Source organism: Aotus nancymaae, unplaced genomic scaffold (genome assembly GCF_030222135.1).
Source record: "Aotus nancymaae isolate 86718 unplaced genomic scaffold, 86718_ANA_hifiasm-v0.15.2.pri h1tg000019l, whole genome shotgun sequence".
Lineage (NCBI taxonomy): Eukaryota > Metazoa > Chordata > Mammalia > Primates > Aotidae > Aotus > Aotus nancymaae.
In genome coordinates, this window is record NW_026988431.1 from 9,263,541 (window position 1) to 9,291,087 (window position 27,547).

General features: G+C 36.3%; 1 protein-coding gene across 7 annotated transcripts in view; it reads left to right on the forward strand.

Annotated features, from left to right (window-relative positions):
- The window catches only part of THRB (thyroid hormone receptor beta), a 374,142-nt gene that overhangs the window by 56,663 nt on the left and 289,932 nt on the right, over window positions 1-27,547 (forward strand). The window contains exon 1 of one of the 7 annotated variants that reach the window (XM_064378614.1): window positions 3,738-3,755. The exons of the other annotated variants lie outside the window; for them this stretch is intronic. The gene's annotated coding sequence lies outside the window, so the exon portion shown is untranslated. Of the gene's footprint in view, window positions 1-3,737; window positions 3,756-27,547 lie in introns of those variants that run through there. 7 annotated transcript variants of the gene reach the window in all.

Consider the following 27,547-nt stretch of genomic DNA (forward strand, 5'->3'; position numbering starts at 1 on the left):
TAAGGTGGAGGATGATCTGTGTCATCAGGGAGGTATAGAGTTGTATAGGAGTTCAGAGAAGGGAAAACCCATTTCCTGCTGGGTAAATTTTGGTTTTGAACCCAAAAGTATATACATTTTCTTCCCTGTATCTCCTTTCTGGCTTGGAGTCCACAGACAGCAGGATCCTTGAAGAAATCCAGAAAAGTAACAAATATCTGTTATCTACCTTTTTTTCCAGCAAACTTTTTGGTTAATATATAATAGTTGTGCATATTTTTGTACATGTGATCTTTTGATACATGTGTACAATGTGTAATGATTAAATAAGGGTAATTAGTACATCCATTGCTATAGGCATTTTTTCTTCGTGTTGGGAACATTCCAGTTCTTCTCTTCTAGCTATTTTGAAATGTAAAGTAAATTGTTAACTATATTCTCCTTGCTGTACTTTCGAGTGCTAGACCTTATTCCTTCTATCTAACTGTATTTTTTATACACATTAACTAACTTCTCTTCATCTTCCCCTACCCTTCCCAGACTCTGGGAACCATCAATTTCCTCTCTTCCTCCATGAGATCCACTTTTGTAACTCCCATATATGAGTGAGAACATGTGATATTTGTCTTTCTGTGTGTGGCTTATTTCACTTAACACAATGACCTCTGATTCCATTCCATGTTGTTGCAAATGACATGATTTCATGCTTTTTTGGCTGAATAATATTTCATTGTGTATATATACATTTTATGATAATGGAGAAAAGCGCCAGGTCCATATACATTTATTTGATTGATATAGGGACTGGATGATCTCTTTTGAATCAACTCTCTACAATGAGACTTAAGGGTTTCCATTTTCTAAAGTGGATTTTACTACATCGGCCAGACTGAGAACTGGAATGTTTCTTTCTGTATCTAATTTAGCATTGATTAGCTGATTCTTTGATCATCATGAAAAGAGCTTCACATTATTATACATCACACAGAAGAAGAGACTCTTTCCTGGTAAATGAGAAGTGCTCAGAGCAATTCAAAGAAGCTGGACCCGGGTGGTTAGATGTACACGATCTTCCAGACTACACCGCCAGGGAATAATGTGTGCTCTAAGCATAGAAATGCATCCTCAGAATCTGTGCACAAGGGCAGTGCCAGAATGTGAAATGTAGAATGCGTTCTGGTAACTTGAATTATTTTCAATGGCCAGGCTCAGAGTAAAGCTAAAAAGCATTCATTGCTCTTGTTCAAATTCCAATTTACTCAAGCAGATATACTTTTTTAAACCTTGAGAAAGAGAAGTGTATGTGTATTTGTGTGTGCATACTATCTATATATTTTAAGAAACCTGAACTTTGAGTTCTGACTCTTTCATGATCAAGTCATGCGTTGAGGTGTGTCTTGTTTACAGCTGTGCATTTATAAACTGGGCCATCCTTTTCTGAGGTTATGAAAAACATGGAGTGGTCTAAGTACTGTTCTTTCTTTCCCTCACAGCGCTGGGCTTTCCCCTCTGTGACTCAGTCTCTTGCCAGTATTCCTTCTTCTGTTCTTTTTTTCCCCTTAGAAAGGCAGTATCTCTTTGGGTCTCCCTTACGTATTCCCTATCATGAGAAAAGCACGGCTCCCTGCACTTGCCCCTAGATATATACTATATGTTGTTATACCCTGGTTATTTCTTTCCTCTCTTTTTCCTCAAACGGGAATTTTATTGTTTTCTGACTCACCCTGAGGTCTCGGTACTTAAGTGTCATTTTTAATTCTCTCCCAGTCCCCACTTTCTCCCGCCACTGCTCTGTAGGGCACATTTAATGATTATTGTGTATAAGCATTTATGTAGTTTTTTGCTTTCTCTAGTCACTTACACGGCAATTAATTTCTACTTCTGTGAAAGAGAATGGATTATACTGAGGCCTAATCGTCTATTCTTTCTAAACGGTTTGGACGGCTGCGGAGGAGGAGGCCAGCACTGCATCTGCATGTGTGCATATTGCTGCGTGCTTTGGTTTCATTCCTGGGCCCGCATTAGTCATTGTTTCCTATCTTGCCTTTTCAATACTTTGGGGACTGATTTGGTTTTAAGTTGTTGAGTGGGGGTGGCTAGAGCCAGGCTCTGCCTTCTGGCATTGTGGGAATATGGGAAAGCTTCCATTCCCCTTGGCTTCATGTGGCAAATATACCCATACTTTGTACAAGGCATATGTCAAATGTCGTGAGAGGTATCTCATCAAGTTAGGGAGAGGGGAAATGTTCACTTCCACATGGGGATGCTCAGGGCCCTGGGGGTTTGGGTGTGGCTCTGTGGTGCCCATTTCTGTGCTTCACCTACCAGACCATATTGCCACATTTGGCACAGCAGCTGGTCTGCACCCCCTCATGTCCATCTATCTGCATCTGGTTTCTCTGACATCATTGGTTTTTTTAATCTCCTGTGTCCCTCTGCCCACACATTTCCTGTCTCCTTCCTTGCCTTACTTTGCCCAAGTGGTTCTTTTCTCTAGGGTTCTGATTTCCTCTTTGCCTTCTATCAGCCCACTCAGTTTAGTGTCCGTGGTCCCAATCTTCATTCTGTCTTCCTCCATCTTTGTTTTTCATGGCGTGGCCAGTGATGCTGCCATACACCTAATGAGCCAAAGTGGAAGCCTCCAGGTCATTGTGGACCTCGTCTCTCCAATATCCAGTTGGTTTTCAATGAAAGCAACTCCAGTTCAACACCTCCCTCTTTTCACCCCGACAGCCCCTCTCCCTAGACCTCAATTATTGCTACATACTGGATGCCTCTAGCAGTTTTTACCTATTTTCTTTTTGCCCAATCTGAACATGCCCCATCCCTGATGACAGTTGTCTCTTTAATTGCTGAATTCTACCCAGTAAAATTCAGATGACCAGTATGGCAAGCACAGACTGGTAGCAGTAGCTGACCTTAGCATCATCTCCAATTATTGTCTATTCCTTCCCCATGACATGCCAAACACAGTAACTTAATTTAGAGGAAGGCTCTCTGCCTTTGCATGCATCATTCTTTCTCCCCAAAATGTCCTTCTTGTCTTCTCCAGCTAGTAAAGATCTATTCTTCTTTCAAGACCACCTTGTGAAGTTTTGAGGGTCGCCTCATATTGAAGTAGCGCTTTCTCTGTGTGTCAGCTGAGTGTTGTCTGATTCTCTGTCACAATATCCAACCCTATACTGAGTTCAAATCAATGGGAATGTTTTGCATGTACAGAATAATTTCTGGATGGCAAAGCTTTTTCACAGTTTCTCTCCATGGTGAGTTGGAGAAAGTGGAGATATGAAAGAGAGCTTGTGCTCAACATTACTTTGGTGTCTGTTCTATTTTGGTTATGTTTGATTCCCATGCACTGTTATCTACACCTTTAGGAAAGTGTGTCAAACGTCCTGCCACTTAGGAGGATAAGAACCTGGGTAGAACACTTGATGACGATGACCAGTCAACCCTGTTCTTGAAAGCAACTGCCTTGAATTAAAAACAGAAGGAGCCAGGGCAAATCTATATGGATGCTTAAAGCTAGGAATTTTTTGCTAAGAACAAATTTGTGAAACATCGAATATATTTTTTAAACATAAATTTAAGCTGAGAACTGCCAGTCCTCTTTTCATCTTCCTTTTTTTTTTAAAGCATGGAATTAGGACTGCCTGGTTAATCAGTGCCCAAAGTAAAGATAACCTAGGAGCAGTTGGCACTAGAGAATTCAGATACAAGATGAACCATCAGAGAGGAACAAGAGGGTGGACTGAGAAAGCATTTATTGGATTACCTAAGTAAGCACATCATCTTTGCATTTTAAAGCTGGAACAATCAATGCTGTAATTATAGCTGAGGGATGGAGGCCTAGAGAAGTTGAGCAGCTGTCAGGACCCTCAGCGTTATGGCTGTGAACTCTTTACTCCCATCCAGAGTCTTTTCCCCATGTCGTTAGTGTACGTGGAGGTTTGAAAATGGCTTATGAGGGAAATAACTGAGGGCAGTCACTGATTGCGAGACTGAATCTTCATTTTGAGAAAATAAAGTGGATAAAAATAGTAATAGAAGCCAAGAACTTTTTACTGGTTTATTTCATTCCATCCCTACAAAAAACCCCTATGAGATGGTGAATTTGTTTCCTATTGCTGCCGTAACAAATCACCACTAGCTTAGTTGATTAAAACAACACAAATGTATTATTTTATAGTTCTGGAGGTCAGAAGTCAGAAATGAGTTCCACAGAGCTGAAGTCAAAGGGACTGTAGAACTAATTCTTCTTGGAGGCTCTAAGAGAAGAATCCACTTCTTGCCTTTTTCGGCTTCTAGTGACCACGTGTCTCCTTGATTTTTAGCTTCTCCCTCCATTTTAGAAAGTGGATCACTCTAATCTATGCTTCCATCATCTCATAATCTCTTCTGCCTCTGACCCTCCTGCATCCGTTTTATAAGGAATTTTGTGACCATACCAGGCCCACCAGATAATCCAGCATAATATCCTCATCAGAAAATCCTTAACTACATTTGCAAAGTCCCTTTGCAAGATAACCATTCAAAGTTCCAGGGATTATGATTTGGACATATTTGGGCGGTCATTTTTTAATGCACTACAGATAGGTATTGTTATTATTCCCATTTTACAGCTGAAGAAACTGAAGCTTTGAGAGGTTAAGTATGTTCCATAGAGTTAGGTAGTGATTAGAAGTAGAGTCATTCATTGTTTATCTCTGGAACTGAGTGGAAATAAAAAATAAGTGATATAACTGAATTAGAGATAAGCATTATATAATATTATTAGATATTTTTAGACCAAAAATATACTAAGCCAGTAGTCTGAATTATAAAATATAATCCATTATAGGAAAAATGAAAGTTCTAAACATTTTTAAAGGATAACATTCTCTCATAGCTTTAGGAAATCACTGGACTATAATAGGCCACCATCCAGAGTCAGTCATCCAACTAGCTGTTGTGAGCTGATATTTTAATTTTCAAACCTTAAAACAGCCTCAATACATTTCTATCCATTGGCAGCAGGTAGCCACTCTATATGCAATATAAAGCTAATTTTTTTTAAATTTCACAGCATTTCTTTTTAATCTGAAGTTAGCTATCACATTTCTCCTAAGCTCTCTCTCAGTTGAATATCTCAAATTCAAGTTCACTTAGCCATTCGTGTGAAATGGATTTTCAACACCCCAGTGTCTATATTAACTTTCCCTGAAGCTCTTTATTTTTTTCAAATACTTCTCATAAAATATAGTTCTAAGAATTGAACATGCTATTGAAGATATAGTTTTAGTGCTGAATATGATGAGAGGTTCCCCTCTCTTAATTAGAATGTGCATGTACCTCTGTAACCTTGCCCTATTGACATAGAATTAATGGAAAATTAGACAGCCTAGCTCATTTCCAGAAAGAACCCAATTTTAAGCTGTATGTTGACTCATAACCCACTTGAAATACAGAGAAAGAAACAAAATGTTTCCTTACACCTTGGGTTTCCTGCCAGTGCCTACATAGGTTTGGTGGGGTTAAGGAGGACTGCCTTCCTTGGTCTCTCTCTTTTTCTTTTCTTTCCTTAATTTATTTTGTGTATAAATAAATTTACATGTTATAACATGTATGTAGGCTATGAAGCTCGGTAATGTAATAAATCCCCCATGAAGCCAACACTTCATGGAAGTGGGATATTACCAATAATGTTGATATGAAATATGTAGTATTCCTCCCTGATCCTATCTCCTGCCTCCCCATTATCAATTTTGTGTTTATCCTTTGGATGAGTTTTAGCCATACTACATATGTGTGTATATCTTTCTAAATAATATATTCTAAAATTTGGCTTGTCTGTGGGTTTTATAAAAATGGTAGTATGCCATATATATGTTCCTACAACTTGCTTTTCTCATTCATATTTGTATTTCTGAGATTTATTCATCCAATATATAAAGCTAGAATTTGTCCATTTTCCACTGCTGTATAATATTCTGCTGGGCAAATATAACACCTTGTCCTGTGTAATCTGTGTAGACTTTTGGGTTATTTCCTCTTTGGAGAGTTTATTGCCAGTGATTTTCTATTACAAACAAAGCTACTGTGAATTTTCTTGCATGTGTCTTTGGTGCGTGTTGAGTGAATTTTTCTGGGAGTAGGATTGCTGGATCAGAGGGTAAATGTATTCTTTATTAGGTAATTCAAACATATTTTTCAAAATGGTTGAACCAGTCAACACTCCCTCCAAGCTGCAGTGCATTAGGGTTCTTTTTGCTCCACATCCTTGCTAATATTTGGTAATGTCAGGCTTTTAAATTTTGTCCATCTAAAATGTACCTTATTGTGATCTGAAAAAGCATGTCTTGATTTCTAATGAAGTTGAACATCTTTTCCTATCTTTACCATTGATGCTTCCTTTTTTTTTTTTTTTGGTTAAATACTGTTCATGTCTTCACCCATTTCTCTTTTGATTCATAGTAATTATAAATGTGTGTGTGTGTGTATATGTGTGTGTGTGTGTGTGTGTGAGAGAGAGAGAGAGCACACCAGGGAGAGAGAAAGTGTGCTATGTGTGGAGAGAGAGAGAGAGAGAGAGAGAGAGAGAGAGAAAGAGACAGAGAGAGAGAGAGAGACTAATCCTTTGTCATTTTTAGGTGTTGCAAAGTTCTCCAGTTTTTGGCTTACTATTTCACTTTGTGGAATTCTTTAAATGAACATCTGTAATTTTTGTTGGCAGTCTTATAAATCTTATTTGACAACCAGTGGTTAGATCTCACCCACATTGACCGTCTGTAGATCTTTTAAGGTGATGACAGGTACCTAGGTAACCAATGCATGAGTTTGTTTGGTGAATCTTCTTTCTGACTACATTTTCTGGATAACTGCACATGGATACAGTATGGAACATTTTGTATTCCTCAGACAGTTTTGTTGAGCCTGGTATCAATCCACACATCTGGAGTACCATTTCCTTCATGGCAAGTTTCTTTGAAAGCTCAAGAGGCATGCTTCCTAAAGCCCACTCCCTCCATACCCTTTTGAATGTTGATGATGTATTCTTGGATCACCACCTTGCTGAAGGCAGAATAGCTCTTCTTCTCACCATTATTGTTTGTGGGAGTCATTCTTCTAGGACTTAATTTTAATGTAGTCAAATTTGTCAATCTCTTCTTTTATGGTTAGTAATTTTTAAACTTAAGAAATTCTCTTCTTTCTATATTTTCTTTCTTTGCTTTAGGACTTAAACGTCTTTTTTAAAAAAGGTTTCACTGAGGTAAAATATACACAAATAGCTTACATCTTTACCATTTTAGATATAGAGTTCAGTGGCAATAAATTTATATTCTTTATAAATGTTGTCTTTACATTTAAGTGTATATTCATTTGGAATGGATTCTTGTGTTATATGGCATAAGGTAGGGATCTGATTCAATTTTTCTTATATGAAAAACAATTATGCTAGCATAACTTGTTGAGCAGTCTATTATTTCCCCTTTGATCTTCAATGCAAAGGCTCTTATAAATGAAGCACTCATATATAAAGCTGCTTTTGGTCTATGTCATTGAATACTTTGTCTATTTCTATATCCATATCTCATGGTTGCCTTATTTTCTCTTCTTTGTTTTCTATTCTTTAAGCTTCCTCTAAGGATCCTGGATCTTTCATTTCATACTTTACTTATGTCCCAGGTCAGCCAGTTCCTGAGGATCATTCTGATAAACTCCACAGTGAATCAGTAACAAAACAAATAGGTCTAATTCTTGCTCATGGTAATTTCTCCTTATAGCACTTGCTAGTGTGTGATAAAGTCCTCATCACTACCAGGATGACAATGAATAATGGGAGACAAGAGGAAAAATATGTTCTGTTACTCTTTCTGTAAGATCCTACTGACAATTTTCTTTTTCATATTTGCCACCATACCACTGTGTTGATTTAAATCTTTTTCTTCTAAACTGCTGTCATCCAGTCTCCCCAAACCCTACATCCTGTAATTTCTAAATAAGTTTTGGATCTTCTGTGCAGTACTTTATAGTTTCTTCTGTGAATTTCATGTGAGACTGGGCATGGTGGATCTTGACTGTAATTCCAGCTCAGTACTTTGGGAGGCCAAGGCAGAAGGCTTACTTTGAGGCCAGGAGTTTAAGGTCAGCCTGAGCAACATAATGAGGCCCTGTCTCTACAAAAATAATTACATAAATAAATAAATACCATCTGATTTATTTTTACCCATTTCTTCAGATTCATTTTGAAACATGATTATGTCAAGTATCTACAACCATTCAATTGTAATGATAATTCTCTCATCTTCACCCAAATTAATTAAATTTTTGACAGCACAGAGCTCAACGGCATATTTCTACATACCATTTCCTCAAGTAACTTTGATTAATTAATTAACAGTTGTTCAATTCATTCATTCATTGTTTGCCATACTCTACAGGCTTACCCTAAAGATATCTTGTAAGACTTTGTCAAATACCTTGCTGAAATAGGGATATGATGCAAACTCGCATATATGCATATAAGTTGCATGTAACATAACTACATGTTATATTACATATACATGTATATCAAGGTGAATATATTTACATATATTGCTATATATGTATATGTAATATAACATATAGTATATATGTCAAATACTGTATATCATATATCACATATTTATGTCTCCTCCCCAACTCTGTCCTACCTCTTCTTGAATACCTCATAATTTTCTTTTAATAGTACTCATAAACCATGTATTTGAATGTAACTTGTTTTATGGGTATTTTATGGGATATTGTTTTCCAGACCTACATTTCTCCCCTCATTGGCCCAGCTCCCTCTTTCGATAATCAAGAAAAAATTTAATTTTCTCATATATCAAAAATGTTATTTATTCCTTCTTTATTTTTCCCCATTATTTCTGAGGATCCAATGCATCTGAGCCTAAAGACTTAAAAACATATATGTGCTTACTTTTTTTTTTCTTTTTTTTTCTTTATTTTTTCTTTTGGCTTACTTTCAATCTTCTTATTTTTTCAGTTTACTACTAAAATGAACCGTTTAAGGTATCTTTTTTGCAGTTTGGAGAGTATTCTTCTTAATGAAAATTACAAAAGAAATGAGGAGAGAAATTGTTTCTCTTCCACTTGGTCTAATGCTAACATTGCACCATCTGGCTCAAGCTGTGGATCTAGCCTTTCCTGTTCTTCTTGCCCCGAAGATAACCAAAAACGCATTTTGATAAGCTCAGCATTTTCTCTGCAGCTTTAGCTCATCTTTTGCTCCAGCTTTATTGATGTTATTCTGATATCTGATCATGCTGCTGACAAACAAATTGAGCTAGGAAGAGTTTTAAAAACTTGCCACAACCTGGTGAAACTGAACCTTAAACAAACAGCAACGCTGCTGGTAACACTGGCAAGTTCCACGCAGAGTTGCCTTTTTCCCAAAAGGCAACTTGGGGGTAAGAGACAGGTTTGATCACATGCAATGGAAATACATATAAGCTCTGTGCACAATGTTGCTGTCGTACACCAAAGAGCATTCTTTAGCCAATCTCTGAAGGATGGCTCTGAAATAGCATCTGTGCCTGAGAAGAGCAACACTGTCCAATGTGTCAATCTTCACTGCTTAGCCTAATGCCAGGCACATAGTAGGTACTAAATAATATTTTATTTATTGGCAGCAGGAGAACAATGCATGTTGCAGGAGAGGAAAAAGATTAATTCCTTTCAGTCACATGAAGACTAAAGCTGCGTATATGGATTTAATTTTTCATATTATCTTTGGACTGATTTGACATATTTTACTTTAAAAGTCTTACCACTTTGATCCACAGGGAACCATTAGTGGTGAAAACACGGAATACGCTTCTTGGAAAATGCATTGCTTCAACAGATTAAAGACACATAAGCTGAAGCAAGTATGCAAACCTTCCTAGTCTGAACTAAAAAGAAAAGAAACAAAGGAAGGAATTAATGGAAATTTTCAAATCTAAGTCTCTTCTGATATTTCGAGGAAAACCTCAGGAAGTGAATCAAGAAGGAATAAGACTAACCAAATCTTGGTTAGAGATACTGTGATACTATGATTCAAGTTCAAAAACATCCAAGAAAGGAATCTACTACTTTCTTTTTAATATTAGTTATTAAAACTGTCTTAATACTCTCTATTAGCTTATAGGAAAGTTAAAACATGAGTCAGTATATGTTTTTTTGCAGAAATTAAGTTAATTTAAGTTAACAACTATCTCAATATTATGTGTAATAATTCTAAATTTGCTCAAGTATTTTTGGAAATAGGCATGGTGTAAATTATAGGTTAAAGATCAATTTTCTGCTTATTTGTATGGATTCTATATCTCACTATTCATATGTGCTAAACATCCATTCAAATGAAGACCCTTTTTTGGTTATAAAAAGCACACAATCATACGAGCTACGTTAACTGGTTACTAGCTGCAAGGGAGAGGTTTACCTCAGTCACAGATCCAACTTCAGTGCAGGGTTTGCTATTTTTAATCACAGAACTTAGAAGCTTAATTCAGTTAAAAAGAGAGGAAGTTGTCAAGGGAGGGTTGCTAAAAGTTCATGCTAAATTTGCTTAGAACCAGATTGTGTTCATTAATATTTATACATCTATGGTTGGGAAGGGGTGATTGTGCTTCTTTAAAAACACTGGGTATTCATATTCCATGTATGGCACAGCCTTCTGATTAGGGAAGGTGGGTTTTCATTGTACAATCAATGGAGATACAGATGGAAACCATCTGGCGCCTCATCCCCTTTTTGTCAAAAACCTTGTCTTGTCTCTCACATGTCAATGATGAATGGAAGGATTTCAAACTCTAGCTGAACAATGCAGTTTGAATCCCTCAGCTAGCCAAGGGGGTTTTGGCAAACATCGATGAGCTTAATATTTTAAAGAAACCAGCAATCATTTTAATTCATTAGTTGAGGCCTGTTGTTCTAGACAGTGTTTTTGATTTGTATTTTGGGCACTGGCTTTGTTTTTGATTCACAAGCATATTCCATATGGGTATATTTTCTTTTACACAGTGTAAATGATGGGGATAAAAGAGGGAGTTTCATCTGATAAAATGACCAAAGTGCTGAGAGATTCTTTTAATTATCTTTTGCATTAATTATGATTCACATTAAGTGTTCAGACCAAAAATTTTCTTGTGAGCTACTACACAGCATGAATCAGAGAACACAGAATTTAGTTAACCCAACTATAGACAGTGAATCTAAAAATCAATTCAGTGTTCTGCTTTGTGAGAAGAAACGACGTAAACCTGTCTTAGAGCACCTCGGGTACACTATTTTTATGGCTTGTTTGCTGAAGGTGGGTCTCTAGGATGGAAGCAAAGTAATTGATTCACATGGTTAGCTTTGTACTCATTATTCAGCTAAAAAAAAAAAAGACAGATTGGTTTTCCTGCACTTCACATTTAATAGAATGAGGTGAATCAACAAAAAACCAATTTGATGCTAGAGCCTTATTCAGAAATTCATTTCCAGAGTATGTCCTGGGTTTGGTAGAGATTCGACCCGATTTTATACAACAAGATTGCGGTGGCCCCTATAGCAGTTATAGTCCCCACCAGTAACATTTGTGTGAGACTGTGGTTAAAAAAGGACATAATATAAAGTTTTTGTAATTACAATGATTTTTGTGCTTATTACCTGCCAGCTACTGTTCTAAATGCCAGATAGATGATTGATAGGTAGCTATATGGATGATAGGTCAACAAATATCATAGATAGACACATAGATAGGTAGGTGGATAGGTTTTACCTACTTAATCCTTATAGCCACCCTAATAGGTAAATTATATTATTATCTTCATTATACAGACAAGGAAAATAAGGACCAGAGGAATTAAGAACTTTCCCAGGCCAATAGCTATTAAATGGTAGAGTGGGAATTCAAATTCAGAAAGGTTCTGAAATCTGTGTGCTTAACCCTTATACATACTGTTTCTCACAGTCATCATATGAGGTAGAGGTTGGTTTTGTTATTTCTGTTTGAAAGATGAGGATACCAAAGCTCTGAGAGGTTAAATTTCTTGCCTGAGTCTAGGCTGTCCAACTGGTAGCCTGTGGAGCCAGCCAGGACTTGGGCTTTCTGTATCTCAGTCTCTTTGCACAATGGAAAATTTAGAATAATCCTCCGTAGGCACCACAAGATCCCTAATCATCAGAGAAGGACTAAATTTTGTTCAGCATAGCTCAGGCCTAGGAAAGGGAAATAGATACTGATTGTTGCCAGATTTGCAATAGTCTAATCCAAGCAAATTATTTATAGTTCTTATTAACAACAAATTGAAATTAACTTATTCTGATGTTACTCAATTGAGTTTTTATGCTATTTTTCTTACCTCTAATTGTTCATAAAAGTAATCCTTAACATATAAGGAGCATTTACAATTTAATAAGAAAAAAAGGTGAATACTCACATTTTTGAAAAATGGACAAATGATGAGAATAAAGAAATACAAGTAGGCACTAAACAAAAACACAATGACAAAACATTGTGACCTCATTAAAGAAAAATGCTATGAACTCATCCTTGTATTAAATTGACAAAGATTAAACAAACTAGTAACATATAGCAATAACTGTGGTATGAAAGAATTGGCATTCTCATCCCCTGCTAAGGGTACAGTTTTTTTAAAGGACAATTTGTCAATGTGCATTAGTAGCCACTGTATGCTTTGATCCAGCAATCCTCCATCTTGAAATTGGATCCCAAGAATGGCATCATGGATGTAAACAAATTTTAATAATTAATGGGAACATTATTTATAAAAGCAAAAATTATAAGCAACTGCTAAAGGCTTGATTAAATTATGGCATATTTGTATAATGGAATTAAGTCAACACTGAAAATACGATATGCAAAAGTATTGTATTAAATAGTAGCATGTAAAATATGTGGTGAGTGAAAAAGCAGATTAAGAAGGTTATTTAACAATATACACAATTTGACCTTTTCTTGTAAAAAGCAAATTTATATTAAATGTTAATAACATTACAACGTAGGAGTCTTTTTATTCTTTTTGCTTTTCTTATTAACACAATAAAAGTGAACTAAAGAATCAGAAACAAAACAATGTATTTGCTTTTTGGAAATTTTGCTACTAGACCTTTACAATCTTTTAAAAAGCAAGATACCTTGCCAAGGAGAAAGAGAAGAGTTCAAGACTGAAAATTTAGGTAGATACTGAGAACAATGAAGGTACATGGAATCAGCCCTTGTAATTCTTATCATGTAGCACAGTAATTCTCAAACTGTACCCTGTGGCAGCATCACCTGGAGGCTGGGCCCTACTGCCTACCCTAGACTTTCTGATTCAGTAGGTCTGGGAGGAACCAAAGAATTTTTATTTCTAATAAATTATCCAGGTATTGTCAATGCTGCTTACTAAGGGATCCCACTTTGAGAACCTATGCCATAGAACCTTACAATGGTTTTGCCATTTCCCTCAGATTATAAAACTATTGATGCTTAGAATTCAATCCTAGGGATGATTTCAAAGCCCACATTCTTTCAACAATGTTTTCAGTCTCAGCTGGTATTAGAATCCTATGGAGTACTTTTTTTTTAAGTCCTGTTGCCTAATATCTACCCCACAACAATTAACTGAAACCCTTGGAGGGTGTGGGTGTTGGTGGGGGGAGTAGATGGGCAGGAATGGAAGGAATCCAAATGCTTCTAGCAGCCAATGATGGTTGAAAACTATTGTCCACCAAAACACTTTCAAGCCACCATTTTAAGAAATTAAAAAGCTGTATTAATTTCAGAAATTAAAAAGCTGAAGCCCTATTCTTAAATTAACTGAACTGTAAATACTTTGAAGATTCTTAGTGACCAAGCAGATAGTTTTAGTAAAATGATTCTTCATTGACATGCTTAATATGTCCCTGGAAAGCATATTTGTAAAAATTTCTTTGTTTAAGTATCTTGTCTTCTCCTGGGTTGGAGCAGAGAATTTTCCTCTGAGAACCCTTTTGTGGTTAAGTAAAGGTTTTCTTTTGTGAAATAAATAAAGGTTTTCAGTAGATCATATATACCTTGGTATTCGTTTTTTCTTTTAGAAAGAAACCAAATTCAACAAATAGATGGCCATAAAAAGCACTGATTAACATAATTACCCATAATCATGTTACACCAGATATAGTACACATACAATTGTATAGTACTATTACTGTCTTTGGAATTGCTCAGGACTAACCTGGTATTCATGTCTGCTTCTCATACAAGGCATTAATCTGACACATAAATGAACAGTGGTGCTCAACATCACATGTATGTCAAGAATGAGTGCTGAAGGGCATTGAATAACTTGCCAACTTTGGAACAAGTTGTGTTCCAAATTTGCATTGTAGGTTAATTCTTGAGAATGCAGAATTTACTTGTCTATGGAAATAATAGTTGTGCTTTCCACTTTAAAAAAAAATCTCAGTGCTGGGAGACTGTGAGCCAAGAGAAACTGACAGCAGAGTAGGGTTTTCTCACCAGTTCTCCCTTTATCTCAGAAGTGTTCTCTCATCCCTCCCCAGCTATTTCACTTATCTATTGTTATATAACAAACCATCCTGAAACTTAGTAGCTTCAGATAATGATGATTTGTTTCTTGCAATTCTATGGGTCAGGACTGCAGGTGGGATTGGCTGGGCAGTTTTTGCTTCATTTGGCATTGATTGCAGGTCACTGACTCAACCTTATTCAGCTGGGCTGGGCTGTGTTAGAAGCCGCAAGAAGGACTGACTTAGTTGTATGGTGACCTGGTGCTTCTCATGTGACCTCACCTCCTAGCTAGTTTGGGCTTTCTCACAGGTTGGTGGTTTTAGGGTAGTCAGCCTTTTACATGGAAGCTGGCTTCAAAAAGGAAACTTAGAGTCCTCTCTCAAGCCTAGGGATAAGAAGTCCCATGATCCAGAACATCACTTCCTCCACATTCCGTTGATCAAAGTTACATGGTTACCCTAGATTTAAAAGGGAGGAGAAATGGCTCCCCCTTTTCAAGAGGGGGTGGCATGTGCATATAGGGAAGGAAAAAATTGATGGTGCCCATCTTTGAAGATTATTTTCTATATCACCCCTTCATTGTTGGATTCTGGAGGAGGTTGACATAAGGCCCGAACTCTCCAGAACAGGACCCACCAATATGGTTCAGCGGAGGCCAGGGAGGTGAAAAATCTTCAGTAGCAGCTGAAGGAATGGTGAATGCACATCCACCACCCACATCTGTCTTTTAGCTCCCATTTTGCCAGAAACTGAAATCTAAGATTTCACCCGGGGAGGAAATTGAGGAGAGTGTCTATATCGAGATTAGATTTAGCTGGGAATATCAGAAACCTAAAATAATGGGAAGTAAAAGGGAGTTTATTTTCCTCATGTAAAGTTCGGAGGCAGGCAGTGCAGGGCTGACATGGATTTTTCCACTCACCTCCACCTCCAAAACAGGGTTGGAAAATGACAACTCTCCCATAATTATTGCACCAATACAATACATATCCCAAATTCAGATGACCACAATTCCTTGTTAGTGGGTGTTTTACTCTGGGAAATTATCCATCCAGGATATTAAGTTTCCTAAATGACCACTTTTAATGGAAACTGTGATAGCACAGCACCAGGTTTTGTGAACAATTAGATAGAATTTCAAACTTTAACATTTTTCCCAAGCTCCTCAAACCTACTTAAATGTAAAATGAGTTATTTACTACTTTGTCCAATGTCCCCTTGTTTTTGAAAACTACATGAAATTATTGGTATAGTCAGTGTCAGTGGTAGTAGTAAAGCAGTTATGCACAGGAATAGATGAGACAGACACATAAATGCTACTTTAACCATATTCTTGTTGATGGGGGAAAAGGAACACTAGAACTAGACTAGGAATCAGATAAACATGCACCTTAGAGCAAATCACTAAGTGTCTTAGAAACTTCATCTCTTCGCCTGTAAGACTGAAATGAAAATGTAATCTGCAGACAGGGGGTTTTAGGGGGAAAGATCATTAAATGAGATGATGATGCAAACGTATTATAAAACAAATTGCCACTACAAGCTACAGATATTTTACTTCCTTTAATCTCATTAAGAGCATCATCGTCATTTTATGTCATAATCGAGGCAATTCAATATGCTTAGTTCCAAAGTGTCTATGCATTAAAATAATTGATAATGGAGATTCTGTCCATTTTGCAAGCTTTTCTCTCTGGGCATGGGTGCCTTGGCAGGGTCCTGGGTGGCACTTCCTGTGGAATCTATCATAAATATAACCTATTGGATTAGTAAAGCTTGAAGACTTGGGAGATGTATAAGGAAAAGAAAGACATTATAATGACAGCCAACACATGAGTCCTCAGCGCTAGGGCTCTGGATTAGTACTTTTTCCTGCTTTAATCTCTTTTCACCTGTACCAGAGCCCTATGAAGAAAGTGTTATTATTAGACTCCTTTACAGGAGAGGAAACAAGCCTTAAAGCATAAAGAGTTTTTTTTAAAAACTTTTATTTTAGATTCAGGAGTACATATGCAGGTTTATTATATAGGTAAACTTGTGCCACGGGGGTTTGTTGTACAGACTGTTTCATCACCCAGGTACTAAGCCTAGTACCCATTAGTTATTTTTCTTAATTCTCTCCCTCCTCCCACCCTTTACCCTCCAAAAGGCCCAATGTCTGTTGTTCCCCTTTATGTGTCTACATGCTCTCACCATTTAGCTCCCAGTTACAAGTGAGAACATGAAGTGTTTGATTTTCCATTCCTGCCTTAGCTTGCTAAGGATAATGGCCTCCAGCTCCATCTCTGTTCCTGCAAAGGACATCATCTCATTCTTTTTTATGGCTGCATGGTATTCCATGATGTATATGTACCCTATTTGCTTTTTCCAGTCTATGATTGATGGGCATTTAGGTTGATTCCATGTCTTTGCTATTGTGAATAGTGCAGCAATGAACATACATGTGCATGTGTCTTTATGAGAGAACAATTTATATTCCTTCTGGTAGGAGTGCTGGGTTGAGTGGTGTTTCTGGTTTTAGGTCTTTGAGAAATTACCACACTTTCTTCCACAATGGTTGAAGTGATTTACATTCCCAGCGACAGCACATGTGTTCCTTCTACTCCACGACCTTGCCAGCATCTGTTATTTTTTGACTTTTTAGTAATAACCATTCTGACAGGTGTGAGATGGTGTCTCATTGTGGTTTTGATTTGAATTTCTCTAATGATCAGTGACATTGAGCTTTTTTTCATATGTATGTTGGCCATATGTGAAAGTGTCTGTTCATGTCCTTTGCTCACTTTTTAAAGAGGTTTCTGCATGTGGAAGTTTCATAGAAAGTAGAACAGCTGGGGCTGAATCCAACACACTTCTGACCCTGTGCTGCTACTTCAAGTGCTCACTATGAACTTCAGCACGACTAAACAAAGCTGCAGAGAAGGTTAGAGAGCATTCATTCCAGAGATAGTTCTGCAGCCAGGGCTGGAGTAGGTGGGCATGTGTCCTGGGTAGTTCCAGAAGGCCCCACACTCAGTTGACTGCTCTGCTGGTTCCCATCTTCAGGTCCATAATTGCTTTTGAGCAAATGGCCCTATATTTTCATTTTTCACTGGACCTCACAAATTACATTGCTGGTCCTGGGAGACACTCAGGTAACATGTATAAGAGAAAAAGAAAGAAGCAGGTAATATTTGCTAAGCATTATAACATGCCAAGCATAAATTTATGTCATTTTTTATACCCATTAACTAATTTCACCTCTAGGAAAACTGTACAAGATAAGTAAGGTCATCATTTTATAGGTAAACAGATTATCAGAGAGACCAAGTAACTTGCATAGGTTGCACAGCTGGGAAGAGGTAGAGATGAGATTCAGCATCAGATGTGTCTACTTTCAGTGCTCTTATTCTTTTAATCCCTCCAGGCTGTGCTATGTTGAGATAATAAATGCCTACTCTTCCTGGGGGTATTATAATGAGGCAATTTTCTACCTCTGCAGAAATACATTAAATATTATTAAGGGTATCTAGTTTACAATAACGTAGAGTTGCTGTCTGAAATATTTATTCCCAGTTGAGACTGACCTAATGAAAGATTCTCAAAGAAAGAAGCTGTGATATATAAATATGACCAAGTTATTTCAGAATTACTGGACAAAGGACAATGCCATATTATTTTTTAAGCTAATTTCATCAAGGTTCTTAAATCTCTGCAGAGCAATGAACTAGGAGTCCAGAGAACTGAATTCTATTTTTAACTTGAAATAAGCTTGGCTAAGTCATTTGGCTTCTCTGAGTCTCAAATAGGAATCTAAAGGGAAGGATCCAAAGCCATAGTAAAAATGTTTTATCATAACTGAACTCTAAATAGAATTTTTTTTATGCCCAGGGCAGGAAGCCTGGGTTGGCTTTCCATCTGGAGAGAGGTCCTTAAGGAAGAGGCAGGAGAGGAATGAGAATAGAGGAGGAATCTTTTATCTCAATACCCTGAAATCTCTTTGCTGGGCCAGTTTTCTCACCTGTCCATGGGCCTTTAGCTGTCTGCCTCCAGTAGCCAGGGTTGCTGACTTGAGATAGCAGTGAGCCTGCCACCAAGCTACAGAGATGGTACAGGGTACTCAGAAGGGAGGAAGGGGTAAAGCTCTAAATTTAGCCAGTATTCCCAATATTTCTCAATCATGATTTAACTCTTTTGCTTTCTTTTTATTTCAATACTCTATGGGCAAAGACCGAGTGGCCATGTCCTAGCTATTGCTCTAAGGCTGATTAGGAGTGGTTTCACAACCATGAGTCTAGGCTCAGATGACAAGAATTTACAAGTGATGTCTGTCATGGGCACTGCAAGTATGGGGGGTGATAGATGTGCCTCATATCTCATCTGTTAGATATTCGCGATTCCTAGATTAAGGTAGACTTTCCAGAAATGTTTGTTGGATGACTGAACAGCCATTATTGTCAGTGTTAAATTTGTTGTACCTATGAGAAAAAAATTTTTAGTTCCAAAAGTTAGCTAAAAAGTCTCCAGATAATTTAGGGCATTGCCTATAAAAGTAAAAAACATAAAACTTCCGTTGATTTCTCAGAATGTGGCTCACAAAATATTTGTATTAGAATTACATAATAAGCTTGGTTAAAGTACAGATACCTGGGCCCCATCCTACTTATTTACAACGTCTTTGGAGGGTAATGCCTAAGGAATCAGCATTTTCAAAAATGTCCTTAGGGATTGGGGATGGGAGTGTGCATGTGAGTTGAAGTGGGTGAACCATTGCTTTATAAGCCTGGGTAAGAAAAATTGTATTTTTTAAATAGGCAATGTTTTCATTTACCATATCATAATCTAAACTAGGAATGAGCACCACCTTTCAAATGGTGCTGGAATTCATTGGGGTTCATAAAATACAAATCATTTGATTAAATACATTCTTCAGTGTTAAGTGAGGGTGGAGGTCTAGATAAACAAACCTTGGGATCTTGATAAACAAAGCTTAAGGACAAAAAATAGCCTTTTAAAAGTCTTATGGTCGTAGCTTATTCAACCCAGTAACTCTAGGCGAGATTACAGAAATACAGGTTTTTAGGGTTTTTATCCTAATTGAATAATTTATCATAATTGAATCCCTTGACATGTGCATGTGCACATAAATGTGCAAAGCGTGAAAGGGAAACAGGGTTGCAGCCTACCATAACAGTAGCTGAAAGGAGAATCTACTTTAAGCAAGGGTCATCTTCTGGGAGATAATTAACACTAAGTCGATACAGGAGGAGAGGGGAAGGAAAAAAGATTAGGACGAATATTTAGAAGGCCTTAGAAAAGGTACTCCAACTCAAATAAATAGTCACATAAGAGCAGTACAGTATTGTTGAAAGCACATAGGCTTTGGGCCAGGCTACCTGGGTTTGAATGTGACTCTGCCACTTGACTAGTCCTTTGATTGATTACAGGTTATGACTGAGTTACTTAATTCCTCCAGATCCCCGTTTCCTCACTTGTGAATCTGGATAATGATAGAACTAACTCAAACTGTGGCACAAGTGGCTATGAGAGTTAAGAAGGAAAACAAATATAAAGTGCTGGCATGTGATAAGCTGTCAATTAATGACATTTGTGGGAGAAAAGTCAAAGCTAGAATGACTTAACCTTTTGAAGTGTAGCTAATCAATATAGTTATTCCAATGTGGAATCATTTTCTTGTGAGAGAGTGTGCAAAGCTCACCAAGGCTCAGTTGCCTATACCTGAGGAATGCCTTTTTAACCCTAGACTTACTAATACACTAACATTATAACAGTGATGATGAGATATCATGAGAAAGGCACATTCCAAGGTCATGATACATCAATCGCCCTAAAAGGTCTTTGGTATGGAATTAGCTAAATCCCTAGTGACATACCTTGCAAACGCAGTAGTTGGAAACCTTTCATAAGTTTCTTACCTTCAATGGTGTTTTAAAATCAAGAAGTCAAAGACTTAAGTACTGTTTATGGGAGTTCTGGAATCAGAAGCCCAGACAGGAACAACGCATTATGGCACTGACAGCCTGGCCTTTCTTATTTCTTTTACATCATTAGTGTGTTCTCTCAAGCGCACTTGCATAAATCCACAATTATATGTATTTAATGAATTCACTCTTAAACAGCTATAGAAAATGTGCTTTATTAATAGGGGAGCATCCAATCAGATAAAGCAGTCATAATATACTGTGCATACACACGTGTGTGTGTGTGTGTGTGTGTGTGTGTGTTGGTTTTAAAAAATTTGTGAGTCAATGGAGGATAAATATGCATAAATGAAAATATATTTAAGAGTTGCCTTTTGAGCTTGTAAGACTACTTTTCTTTCTGACACAAAAGAAATATCTGCTTTCTTATTTTAAAGAATTATTGGACAAATTGTGTTCACGTTCACAAACATTAACTTCGAAGGCAAAACAGATAAAAATAAACTCTATCTAGTCTATTGAGTCTCAAAATTCAACTCATTATCCAACTGGGGAGATTTTTAGAATGCAGATTCCCGGGCTCACCTTAGGAGACTGATTCTATAGGTCTGGAGCAGGGCCTAGAAATCTGTATTTTTGACAACCCAAAGTGACTCTGATCCAAGTGGTCTAAGTACCAGAGTTTCAGAAGCTGCATTTTATCCCTTCTAGCCTGAATGGTTCATTCAGAGATAGAACCAGGTTAATAGGTTGCTTGATTAATATAGAATTGGAGCAGAGGAATAGACTGTTCTGAAAGGAGAATCCTATGTGAAACCAAAAGCAGCACCTATTAACCACCTGGATTAGTCTTTTATAAACAGAGCACTTTATACATTGGACAGACTCCAAGGAAGGCTAACAGATTCTTGCCCTTGTTTCTCCTTTTTAATCAATTTTACCGTTTATTAATACTTCATCCTACAAGTGCAGTTCCTAAAAGTTCACCCAGTGAAGTTTAGGAGTCACTTGGAGTCCTTGAGGATATCTTCATCTCATTAGCAAGCCATTTACACCTATAGCCCTGGAGAAGGCTTCTACTGGCTTCTGTATTCTTTTCTGTGCACATTCCTGATAGCGGATACTGACTACTCTGAATTCAAGTATCTCTTCTTCTAAACTTATATCCCTGTGTATATGGTTGTATCGACTCCTTACAGGTCCTCGACTCCATATGAAAGCACTTAGGGGAAAAATAAATTAAAAGTATGTTTACATAAGGCAGTATTATTAACATACTTTTTTATTTGGCTCAAAGTCATTGACGTGAAATTTCACAATTGCACTCTTGAATACACAACATCATTATATTGTGTAACAACTCTTCTGAAACAGTTTGGATTTCAAATTTCCATTCCATGAGCACCATGAATACATATTCATACTTGTTGGATCATGAGTCTAGATTAGTGGTTCAGAAACTAAAGTCATTAAGTATCAACTGGGTCTGTCCTGCAAAATCCAGTGGTGTTCACTTATTAAGTAAGTATCAACTGAGTCTGTCTGGATCTGTATCAACTTAGTAAGTTCACTTATTGAGTTAGGATACTATCCATTCAGTATTTCCATAGCAAAAGAGCACAAGATACTTGAAAAACATTTAAACTTTATAATTCTACTACCATTGTTCCAGACTGCTTGGATCCCTTAATCTGAAACAAATCCTTATTTTTATGGCTCTGTGGTGACAATGGCAGTCCTTTAATACTTTATAGTTCTGATTTCTTGAAATAATTTTTTTTCTCAACTACATGTGCCATTGAATTCATTAAAAATTGTTCAGTACCTTCTGTGGTATTGAAAACCAGCCCTTATCCTTTGAAATAAAAACAAGTATTTATCCAAAACTAGGCAGAAACAGTTAACTCGGTTAGAGAGTGCTAAATTTATTGTAGAGTCAATCCTGCAAAATCAAAAGAGGATAGATTCCTTATGGACTCTTGCCTGATAAGATTTTTACCTTGTTCGCAAGCTAACAAATTAGCTTGCCTCCGTTTCATAAATGATGGCAGAAAGTATGATATTCTTGGTTCAGATATGAAGGAGAGTTTGTTGCTTACAGCAATAGCAGTAGCTAGAGTATCAGCGTTTTCCTATGCCTGTTCCCTGAGTCCCAATTCACACAGGGTAGTGCAAAGAAGGCCAGGGAATATCTGTACATGTAGCAAGTTGCTTTGCTAAAAGGAATCCTGAGCTTACAGAATCCTAAATCTTTTATAATGGGATGTTTAAGTATGCCATGCCTTTCATGCAGCAAGAGACTGTCTCTATCCTTCAAGTTTCTTCACTATACACTAGAACAAAGGCAGTCAGAACTTCTATTCACAAGATGCAGAAACTTGAAAGACCTGTGTAAATTTGCCCACCAATAATGCCATGGAAAATACTGTGTTTTTGAACACAGTAACTTGAGCCTTTTAGAGATGTTTCAGCTAATGACGTTTCATTTTAGACATGCTTTTTGGCTAACAGTTTTCTAGGAAATCACTTTTTCTAACAGAATTGGTACCATTTATTAAGGCTATTAATAATACAATATTCATGAAAATATTTGTTTTTCTTTATTTTCCTCCTAATATAATGCACCTCTCTCCAGAACACAGCTGAAGAGATGTTTTACATTTTACCCCTTTAAGTGCTCATTTAGTATAGGAACTACGTGGCTGCCGCAGGTTTGGGTATTCTAAAAGACAAGATTCAAAATTGAATTATCTGGGAACACTGAAGCATATCCTGAAGCAACAATGTTTTTTTACATTTTTCAAAATATCTTGTAATTTGGCTATGTCTGGATGGCCAAGGAAAAGATTTTATTTAACTTTTTTTTGCTCTGAATTATCACACAAGTGTTAAAGTATATTTTCACTTGATTGCATCATAGAGCTTCTAAGACATAAATATGTTCTGTTTATTTAGCATGCCTGGAAGGACTCAGGAAGGAGAACAAATAAATACGTTCTTACCATTAACTTTGGGCTTCTGTCCAATTGACTTTGTCAAGTAAATTTGACATTTAACACTGGGAGTGATTATTTACCATCTTCTGAATCAAGATAAAGAATTCACAGTCAACTTTTTGTTCTTGGAAACAGATTTTCTCTTTAAAAAGATGCGTTTTCATGGGTGCGTATTATGTTTCACTTGTGCAATGTGTTTCCTGAACTCCCTCTTTGCACCAGTGACATTGCTATCAGAGTGGAGTTGATGGAATGCACTGTTTCCATTTGCCTATACAAGTGAATTGCTACTCTCAATAAATCTATTTGAAACATAACTGAAAATGCAAATATACTCTGGGGGTCCAATTTTTAAAAAATAGAGTTAGGCTCAATCAACAGTAACAAACTCATGTGATTTTTATCTTTCTTGTTCTGTAGAATTAATAGCCCAATATTTTTAATTTTAATTTTGAATATTAAGACTGTTATTGATTGGCATTTGGATTTCTTTATTTTACTAAATATATGTGACAAATGCTGCTGCCAGTACTTAAATATAAACATATTCTCTCTTTTTTAATCCCCAAATAGTTTACCATATAGAATTCTTTGAAGAGGATTAGAATGTGGACATATTTTTTGGGAGGCCACCCTTCAGCCCACTACACCTATCCTGAGCAACTTTTTAACCTCATATTGTAACACAAGAATGTTTCCATTTTATTAGAATTATTTGCAAATATCTTTTCAAATTGTCACATATTTGCCACATTAATGGATACATCACAAATACCACTTGAACTGTTGTTGAACATAAGAAATTGTCTATTTAAAATAATATTGCAATAAACATTTTTGTGTATTCAGCTATTCTCCCATATTTTGAGATTGTTTCCCCCTTAATTTTTAGAAGTGAGTTCAGTGGACCCGAGGGTTGTAGTAACTTACAATCCACCTTTAATGTAAGAAAGTGTCTTTAACTGCTCTTTTGTATTTAAAGTTTTTTTGGTAAATTTATAAGTAGAAAATGGTATATTATTTTAATTTGTATTTCTTAGAGGACTAATGAAATTACTTTTTTCTCATATAGTTTAAATTGAATATTATTCATTTTTTAAATTTTCTGTGTCTTTTCTCATGTATTTTAAATGGAATATTATTCACTTTTAAAATTTTCTGGGTCCTCTGATCAATTCTCTATTGGCTAATGCTCTTTTAAAATATCTTAATAATCTCATATGAACTTTAGATTGTAAAAATAGTGACACTTTTAAATTTGTGCTGTGAATGTTTTTCTGATTCAGTGGTTTGCTTTGAGTTTGATAATTTGTGATAATTTGATAATTTGGGGTTTTGACAAACAAATGTTAACATTCCTGTTGTTTTATGTTGGGATGTTTTATAGAGGTTTTCCTTTATATTTCTCCCACTGTCACAGTAGGAGACTATGAGGAAATCTTCCCATACTTGGAAAGCAAGTCCATTTAATTTTCTCCTCACTTTGTTTGGTAATTCTTTAATCCATCTGTACTTTTATTTTGATATATGAAGAGAAGTGAGATAACTTTTTCCAAACTTTTTCCAAGCTTCTAAACAATTATCTCAAAATCATTATTATTGAATAATCCATCTCTTTACTGTTGATTTGTGATGGCTTCCTTATAATATTTTAAAGCTTCTCATATAAACTGGGGTTTACTTGGAGGACATGTATTTTATTGCATTAATCTGTTTTTGGCCAATATGAGAGACTAAAATTATAGAAATGTTAAGGTATGTTTTAATATTTAAGCAAATCAGGTTATGATATTTTCATTTGTCTCTAAATCATATGAGACTTTTGTTTAAATAAAATGCTGTCTTCCATGTTATTAAAGCAAATTAGCTAGCATATGAATTATCTTGCCAATAATATCAGTCTTTATTGCTATAAATTAGCACTAATATTTTTTAATAACTCATAATGGTGTACTCTATACATGTCATGTTTATATCTTTCCCTCTCCTGCACCTATCCTATCTCCAAATTCTTTGCTAAATAATAAATGTATTTAGAAATGTCCTGAAAACTTGATTTGACATACACTCTTTCTGGGTGCTGATTTCTTTCTCCCGCAGCCACAGTAATGACCTGATGCTACTCAGCTGATCAGATCCCTGCATTTTGATTTGGTTATTTAAATCAGGGTTTCTCAACCTTGGCACTGTTGATATCTGGGGCTTAATAATTCTCTGCTGTGTCTTACACACTGTAGGATGTTTAGTGGCATCCTCCACTAGTTTCCAGTAGCACCATCCTCTTTCTCCACCCCCACCCCACTCCTAGTGTGAAAACCAAAAAATGTTTCCAGATATTGCCAAATGTCTCTTGTGGGACTAAACTGCCCCCACTGAGAATTATTGATTCAGATAAAAGTAGTCAGGCAGCATGTAACATAATATATTTAACTTTTATTCATTTATTATTATTTATAATCTTAATAATACAATCAGGGTAGACCTAGAGCCATCCAATTAATTGCACAATGGTCCACTGTCATTGGGCTCCAAAAAATTAACCCCAAGGCATTCTGCTTTGCCATGTGATTTAAATATGACCATAGGAAGAACAGTGACATTATGACTGCTCAAACATCTCAGAGATCTCTTTCGGCTCACCTGTCCCTATTTAACCTATTTTGATGGTAAATTTGAACAGTTGTCAATTTGATAATCATATTGACAACTTGCAAATAAATTATGTCCTGAATTTGAATCTAATATTTTTTGATATTGAGAAAATGGCACAAATTCTAATACCATCATTCTTTTAATCATCTTGCCTTTGACTTTAGCATATAACCATGGTTGTCTGAGCCAGTTAGCTCAGAGGGGTTTTACAAGATGATAATGAGGCCAGTGTTGCAGTTTCAATTAGCTTCACAGAAGAAAAAACCAGCTTCACAGCAGCAGACTGAACTGCTAACCCCAGCTACCACGCTCAGCCAATGGCCAAAAGAAAGATGAGAACAGAGAATGTTGCCGACTCAGCACTCCCAGGACCATTTAGCCTGGACAAGTAAAGGTCATATCTCTTTGATGATGATGGGCCATCCGCATTATATTGCTACACCAATTCACTGCAGAAACACAAAATGAAGAGTACTCTCTAAGTCAGAGTTCTTTTTATAGCCAACATAGATCACTGAGGCAAAGACTTTTTTATTCTAAATTTTTTTTGAATTAACAAATAGGATAGCTACAGTTTTAGATGGTATTTAAATAACTTTTACTTTTGATTTTGAATCTGCAATATTAACTATACATTTGAAGTAAGTACTTTTGTCCATTCAGGAAATCATTTTCTAATAGTTAACTTTAAGGGATGGGTCAAAATGAACATAAATATGCCTGCCATTATGTAAATATAATGGCTCAATCAGGTAATTTTCTTCATTGAAATGGGAAGACTTTTATAAGTGTTGAAATGGAGAATGAATTTTACTTGCATTTAAAATTTGTTTTTTTATTGTCAAAGGGGTATTTGCAGGGATCCCTGGGACAAATTTCCCTAACATTAATTTATGTGTTATACAAAATATAGCCACCTTGGAAACACGGCTCTCTGCATCTATTTTTTATTCCAAAGATTGTACTCAATTCTGCTTTTGGAATATTTGCATTGTTCCTGCTGACCTGCCTGTGTAGAATTCAATGGATACCCATGAAGCTAGGCCAATTTGGTTTATAGTCTCAATTTCAGAATTAAGAAACATTTGCTTCTTTCCATTTACCTCCAGTCTTTGAATTTTGATCATACTTATCCAATCCCAAACCACATTTTCCCAGTAGGAATTTTCTGGAACTTATTATTTATTTAATGATTTTCCTTTCTCATTGCTTTCTAAATTTTTTCTTCTGCTTTATCAAGAAATGCATGGGAATTTTACCAGCAGTGTTGGTAGTATATTCTGGTGATGAATAGATATTCAGTTTCAGGTTCTTCCATTCAAAATGTATTCATCAAAATGCAATCAACTTTAGTAGCCTATGGAGAAAATAGCTTTTAGAAGTTGGTATATACCTCACCTCATCAGAGATCTGCTTAACACATTGAAATAATCTGAATGAATATCAATAGGTAAACCAAACAGATTGAACCTTCAATGCAAGAATGTCTACAGATGTCT